Source organism: Chrysemys picta, unplaced genomic scaffold (genome assembly GCF_011386835.1).
Source record: "Chrysemys picta bellii isolate R12L10 unplaced genomic scaffold, ASM1138683v2 scaf1542, whole genome shotgun sequence".
NCBI lineage: Eukaryota > Metazoa > Chordata > Testudines > Emydidae > Chrysemys > Chrysemys picta.
The window spans coordinates 1-7704 of record NW_027054248.1 but is presented as its reverse complement, the minus strand read 5'-3'; the positions used below and the strand labels follow the sequence as shown (position 1 = coordinate 7704).

The following is a 7704-nucleotide window of genomic DNA, read 5'->3' as shown; positions in this document are numbered from 1 at the left end:
TGCAGCCCAGGAAGTGACGATGAAGCTTCCTCCACACTGCCCCTAACAACACTCTGAGCTCATAGCTGGAGGGGCTGCCGACTAGGCAAGAAAGGCTCATTCAGCCTCCATGTCCTGTTCAATCCCTGAACCTACCAACAAGGGCCAAGTGTGGTGGTTGACTCTGTAATGTGGACAGCATGCACTGGGCACTGGTCCGAGACCCTTAGTTCATTTCAGATAGGACATCTGCTGCTAGAGAAGCTGTATTAGCCATTAGCCATCAGCCTCTCGGTATTAGCCATCAGCCAGTAACAGGTCGTGACCAATTGAGGCCAGATTCACACTGGCAGCCTTGAGATGAAATGCTCCATATCCTGTGCCGGTGATTCTCAATCTGAGGTCCATGGAGTCCTTGTTCATGCTCCACATTGAATTGCACAAGCTCTGGGGACTGGACTGCTGGGCAGGGCGTTGGCTCCACAGGAGGATTTCTCTTACAAAGAGGTTACATTGGTGAAGAGGTTTAATAGCTTTTCTCCTAAGCCATCCAGTCCCTCATGTTGCCGTATTTCTGAATTTCTAGCAATGCGGCCGAGCTATGGCAGTTCCTATCTGCTGACCCGGCCCTCGGAGGACAGGTGATGGAGAACCTGGTTGTGAAGCTGCAGAGTCACCACAGCTCTGAGCACCAAGCCTCTCACACGTCTGCTGCCGTAAGTCCCTGTTCGAACATCCATAGCCCCATACAGTAAAATCTATCCTATGTCTCTGTCACACGGCACACTCACCGCCAACGCGCCTCCTCATGCCAGGACATGATGTTGCAGGGCTTATTCCACACTGGTGTCCCCTTGTCCAGCCTCTTGGTTCTGCAACACTCCGCAGGTTCCATGGTCTGGCCCTCTGGCCACGTCACCTCTTCCAGGGTTAACAGAAAAGTCCAATATGGGAAAACCCAACATGTAGTGGCCTCTGTGCCAGACCCTCAGCCCCCATCTGAGCCTCATCATTCTTGGTCTCTTAGTCCTGAGGTCGGTACTTTGCCTCTTGCTGGGGAACCCAGACCTGACCTCTGCTCTGGGTTCCAGCCCACGGACCCCATGAGAGGCTGCTAAGGACTGTTCCTTCAATCCCTCACCACTTCCCTGAACTGCTCCTCCCTTTTTCCTGCTTGTTAGCAACTCCCATGGGTCTGCAGCTTCTGCTTTTCCTGCCCTGGATTTGTGGCTCCTTGTGACTTCTTCCCACCCAACTTCTGAGGAACTTCCTCAAAGCTGTTCCCAGCCTCCCTGGCAGCAGCTGGGCTGTGTTTCAAACAGTCCTTCTGGTTTCCCTCCATAAGATAGGAGTCCCTGCCTCCTAGACTTCCTCCTGGAGGTGGCATTTACTTCAGGCAGTCCCTCCACCTCTCCTGCAGGCAGGACTCCCCCAGTCTCCTCCTTTATGCTGGGTTGTAAGTTAGCCAACTGTGGGGCCTTAGCCAGATTCTCCTGGTGGCCCTTTTTCCCCAGTCAGTCCTCAGGCTCAGAGGGTTCAGGCATAGGTGCTGGAACTGGGGGAACGGGGGTGCTGTAGCACCCCCTGGCTTGAAGCAGTTTCCATCATATACAGGGTTTACAGTTTGGTTCAATGGCTCTCAGCACCCCCACTACACAACGTGTTCCAGCACCCCTGGGTTCAGCCTTCTCCTGCTGGTGTTTTCTCTGCTAGGAGGGAGGAGGCAGCATGTATGCTGATCCCCTTCCTAAAGCTCATCCCAATTCACTGGGAGAGAGGGGAGTCCTGGCCCTCCCATTTTGCAAGGCTCCTGGTTCCAGGTCCTTACAGAAACATAACAGGAGTTCCTCCTGAGCACGACTTATTCCTTGGACCACTTCTTCCCTACCAGTATTTCCCAGCTCCTTACGTATATCAGACATCTCAAAATCTGACAGGGCCACGCCACGTGACAAGGATGGGCTGACCCCTAGCACCGCTACCTTTACAGGGACAGACTATCCCCTCCGTTTTGGGGCTACTCCATAATGTCCTGACAAACCCTTGGGGGAGGGTTCCATTCATCGCATCCATGTTGGAGCTCTGAGAAACCGCTGTGACACTGTCTGCCCTGGTGCCAGCTCAGGATAGGGTTGCAGGCTAATTCACTCAGATGCTAACAGAAATCAAAGACATCAAAAGCTATTGTAGTGTAATCAGGCAGTTCACCTGTGTGTTTGTTTAGTTCAAAGGAAAAGTTAAAGGAAACACTTATCTTTATAACCTGTTGATTGCTATTGTATTGTGTATATCCCTGTAATTAGTTAACCCTAGATCAAAAGTGTGCGTTGGTGTTAAAAGATGAGAATGAACTTGATGTGTAAAGTTTATGAAAACTAATGAAGGATTCTTGTTTGCTATTACATTACATTGGCATCGTGTATATCCCTGTAATTAAATTACCCATCAAACACAATTGGAGCCTTGGAAATGTAAATGAAGAAGACTGCTAACTTCAAAGCAAGGGCTACTGTGTTTGACAACGGGAATTCACAGACTAAGTCTGAATTTCCTACTCATCAAAACCCACTTGGGTAAAGACACTGTTCAGATTGGTTTCTGGAAAAGCTATAAAATAGATGTCAAGGAATGATCCTGTATCTCTGACTGTTTGGACTCTTACAGGGAAGATGCCAAATGCAAAATGGAGATCCCCAGAAACATCTGGGTTCCTGAAAAGACTTTTAGGAAACCAAGAGATTACTACATCTCCGCTATCATTTGGGATTTACAAATTTTGACTCACCTGTTAATGTATTTTATCGGCTTTAACCTCTCAATAACTCTCATTTATTTTTCCTAGCTAATAAATCTTTAGTTAGTTTACTAGAGAATTGGCTGCCAGTGTTGTTTTTGGTGTGAGATCCAGAGTACCAATTGACCTAGGGTAAGTGACTGACCCTTTGGGGTTGGGAGTAACCTGATGTGGTGTGATTTTTGGTTTTAATAACCTTTAATCACAAAGTTCAGTTTGTCTGGGTGGCAAGATAGGCTGGAGTGTCTAAGGGGACTGTCTGTGGTAAGACTGTCCTTGGTAAAACTGGTACTGTCATCCAGGAATGCACAATTGTTACTGGCTTTGTGAAATCCAGTTATAGAATATATTACTAGTTTGGGGTGCCTGCCCTGTTTTATGGCAGTCTGATCTAAGATTGGCACTCACAGTTGTGAACCACTCCAGAGAGCGTGACAATTGGCGTAGTCAGCACAGGAGTCACATGCCACAGGTCAATTGGGCTTAAAGATCATAACCCAACACTATTTAAAGTTTAAATTTGATATGGAAAGTTTTAAGGGTTAAAGATGAGTTACAATGGGTGAATCACAATCCTATGAGAGTCTTGACTCAAAAGAACTTGAAAAAGTATGTAAAGAAAGGGGGCTATCTGTTAAGAAGAAAGCCGTAGAACACGAACTGAGAGATTTGCTCATGGACTTTGACCAAAAAGCAGGGTCTCAGCCCCCCTATACCCCAGATGCAGAAGAAAAGGCCCCTCTGAGGCACTTGGAAGCCAAGAAACAATGCAAGCATGAAAGAATGAGGGTGGAAGTCCAAATGAGGGAGAAGAAAGATGCCGAGGAAGCTGATGAAAGAGCCACTCTTCTCTTCATTAATTTATTCTCTCCCATTCTTAGTCCCATGAGGCATTACCCCCACCCCAAGCATGCTGTCTCTGCAGCCCCTGCAGGTCAGGAAGCTCTGCGAGATCCGAAATCAAAGCTAGGTCCCCTGTGTGGCAATGCAGCCTAGTGTCACCAGACTCCACAAGGCAAAGCCTTCAACCTGCCAGTGCCCGGCTTCCCCCGCCCTGCTGCTCAGGGCAGTTTAACTCGGTTTGTTTCTCCATGAATCAGGGGAGTTTCATAGCACATAAGCAGGAAGTCCTGAGAACTGACGCAGGAGGGAATAGGATTTCCAAGTAAGTTTGTGTCTGTCTTGTTCCCTCTTCAGGCCACATGCGCTCTCTATGAGATGATCTCGGTGAGCAAGTCCAGAGATGCCTCAACCCGCCTCTATCCTCAGCTGCTAATGGCTCTTCTTGTTGAAATCCATTTCAGCCTGGGACAGAGCATACCAGGGGATAAAGTCTCTGGAAGGGAAAGCAGCCGGCAGAGCCTCCACACCAGGTACTGCGCCTACTGGAAAGTCAACGGTCTAATTACATGGACAGTCATAGAGAAGTCATAGTTCTCTTCTCCAGCTCTCATGTGGCCCCTGCAGGTTTTCCATAACTCTCTAATTCTGAGGGAGTTAGCAGGCAGGGCTTAGGTTGCAAGGGTGTCTCTCAGTGGTAAATGACATACCGACCAATGCACTGCAGAGGAAGTAGAAAGACTATCCCAGCAGCTATGGGGAGAAATTAGTGGGAGCCAATTTGCCAGTGTGTCAAAGGAATGTGGGTCTGACACTAAAGGGCTGAAGTTCTCCTGTTCTGTGACATTGACATGCCCTAGTGCTGATGTGCAATTGTCTGTAGGATTTGCTCAGAACTCTTTCTCTTTCTTCATATTACTAAATTGTATTACTATAGTGCCTAGGAACCCCAGTCACGAACCTGTGCCTTCCTAAGCTCTATTTAAACCATTGGTGTGTCTTTCCACACACAAGTGAATCCGTCACTCCCTGACAGACCTACCATGAGGGGGCTCCTGGCACTCAGTCACGCTGGTGTGTTGTTTGAATCTAGCTCTGCAGTGGAGGCTATAAAGATGCTGCTTCTCTGTGTTGGCTGCCGTTCCGAGCTGACTGTTATGGAGAAGGAGCAAGGCTGGATCCTCCTACAAAGCCCCCAAGATCACCTCCGTGGGGTGAGCCTGCTGGCCAGGTAATACACAAGCGTTTTCCATGCAGTCAGTCCTGCTAGTGGGGGCAATTCCAGAATGAAACATTCCTCACTTCTGGGCTGCCATGTGGCCCCAAGCTGACCCCTCACCCCCTTGTTGCAGAACGTGCTTCTTCCCTTACTAACAAAGGTATTTCTGCTTTGTGTCACAGAGCCATGGTGCACTATGCTTGCCCTGAGACCACAAGGATGCTGCTGGACCTAGTGATCCCGCTCCTCGACAGAGGTGATAAGAAACACAGGCTGACCATGATGGCCTTCTTTGTAGAAGTAAGTTTCATTAGCTGATGAGAGCAATTGGGTCTTGTGTCCTAGATTAGTGAGCAACTCCTCAAATCAAGCCTTTGAGACTCATTATTGCGCTACATAAACGATGAGCTTTATTGGTCATGTCCACATTGCCAGGTGTCCATGCAGCACTGACTAGGCTCCCCCAGTCCTGTCCCAGCACGCTCAGTGTAAAATCTGAGATGGATCCTTTAGGGGATCATTGGTTGCTCCAAAGTTGTAATCAGGAGCCTGATGGGAATATCCAAGAAACTAAGGTTCTGTAGAACAGCATCAGCCTGGACTCTCCCGAAGGGCAGCTGGGTCTCCTGTCGGCATCAGCCTTTCTGCAGGTCCATGAAAGGTTCCTCCCTGCGAAGTCACTAAGGAAAAGCAAAGAGGGGCATTGAGAGTGGGTATGGAGGAGAGAGGATCATGGTAAAAGCTCCCCCAGATGCAGGATCATTAGCTCTGAATGTGGTGAGCAATCTTTAACCTTCTCTATTGGATGGGTTAGTTAGAGGCACATCACCAGGAATGAGGTGGCTCTATAGTCCATCGCTAGGTTGTCCTCCCCATTTCCACGGGTTCTGTCTGGCTAGTTCCTATTTTCAGTTTTCAGGGATTGTCTCCTCATCTAACTCATTAAGGGATGGGGTTTAATTCTCTCCTCACCAGGAGTCCAATCCTGGGCCCATTGAGATCAATGGCAAAACTTCCACTGACTTCAGTGGGGTCAGGATTTCAACTCAGGGGTTTGATTTCTCAGTCCCAGCTTTCGCGTTATCTCAGAGCGGCTTGTTCTGCTTCACAGGGTCACCACGAGGGGTTCGGCTGCTCTTGGCAAACCCCCAGATGCACAAGAGTCCGCCATACAAATGGTCACTGAACATTTTGTTGCCCTACATGTTCTCCTGGAGGGTAGAGCAGCTCTGCTAACGCCTCTGGCTGAGTCTAGTGCTAATGGCCAGGAAGTCAGTGGGAGGACTGGGTGTCACACACAAAGTGGGGCTGATGTATAGCAATGGACGGTATAACATGGAGGTTATGATGCCTCTCCACAGAACCGACACACAAAGTTTTCCGGTAAGCACCTGCTGCTGATTCGCTCTGTGTTGTTTTCAGCTTCTGCGTTACGAAGAGGCCAAGAAGCTCCCACATCCAGACACTTTGGACCGTCTCGAGGAGTGGACAAAACACCCCAGCCCAGTTTTCCGTTCACTTGGTCTAAGAGGACTCGGCATCCTGGCAACCCAACCAGGGAAGGTGAGAGCCCAGGCTTGGTTAACTGGAAAACGACGAGGTGGCTGTGACCCAGTGGACTGAGACCACAAGGATGCTGCTGGACCTAGTGATCCCGCTCCTCGACAGAGGTGATAAGAAACACAGGCTGACCATGATGGCCTTCTTTGTAGAAGTAAGTTTCATTAGCTGATGAGAGCAATTGGGTCTTGTGTCCTAGATTAGTGAGCAACTCCTCAAATCAAGCCTTTGAGACTCATTATTGCGCTACATAAACGATGAGCTTTATTGGTCATGTCCACATTGCCAGGTGTCCATGCAGCACTGACTAGGCTCCCCCAGTCCTGTCCCAGCACGCTCAGTGTAAAATCTGAGATGGATCCTTTAGGGGATCATTGGTTGCTCCAAAGTTGTAATCAGGAGCCTGATGGGAATATCCAAGAAACTAAGGTTCTGTAGAACAGCATCAGCCTGGACTCTCCCGAAGGGCAGCTGGGTCTCCTGTCGGCATCAGCCTTTCTGCAGGTCCATGAAAGGTTCCTCCCTGCGAAGTCACTAAGGAAAAGCAAAGAGGGGCATTGAGAGTGGGTATGGAGGAGAGAGGATCATGGTAAAAGCTCCCCCAGATGCAGGATCATTAGCTCTGAATGTGGTGAGCAATCTTTAACCTTCTCTATTGGATGGGTTAGTTAGAGGCACATCACCAGGAATGAGGTGGCTCTATAGTCCATCGCTAGGTTGTCCTCCCCATTTCCACGGGTTCTGTCTGGCTAGTTCCTATTTTCAGTTTTCAGGGATTGTCTCCTCATCTAACTCATTAAGGGATGGGGTTTAATTCTCTCCTCACCAGGAGTCCAATCCTGGGCCCATTGAGATCAATGGCAAAACTTCCACTGACTTCAGTGGGGTCAGGATTTCAACTCAGGGGTTTGATTTCTCAGTCCCAGCTTTCGCGTTATCTCAGAGCGGCTTGTTCTGCTTCACAGGGTCACCACGAGGGGTTCGGCTGCTCTTGGCAAACCCCCAGATGCACAAGAGTCCGCCATACAAATGGTCACTGAACATTTTGTTGCCCTACATGTTCTCCTGGAGGGTAGAGCAGCTCTGCTAACGCCTCTGGCTGAGTCTAGTGCTAATGGCCAGGAAGTCAGTGGGAGGACTGGGTGTCACACACAAAGTGGGGCTGATGTATAGCAATGGACGGTATAACATGGAGGTTATGATGCCTCTCCACAGAACCGACACACAAAGTTTTCCGGTAAGCACCTGCTGCTGATTCGCTCTGTGTTGTTTTCAGCTTCTGCGTTACGAAGAGGCCAAGAAGCTCCCACAT

The 7704-nt window shown here is 49.1% G+C and overlaps 1 long non-coding RNA gene across 1 annotated transcript; it reads left to right on the top strand.

Annotated features, from left to right (window-relative positions):
- The first annotated feature begins 4022 nt into the window (after positions 1-4022).
- On the top strand, positions 4023-6053 carry LOC135979995 (uncharacterized). Its single transcript, XR_010597231.1, has 3 exons — positions 4023-4146; positions 4707-4844; positions 5015-6053. It is a non-coding gene; the product is annotated as an uncharacterized LOC135979995 (long non-coding RNA).
- The last annotated feature ends 1651 nt before the right edge of the window (positions 6054-7704 follow it).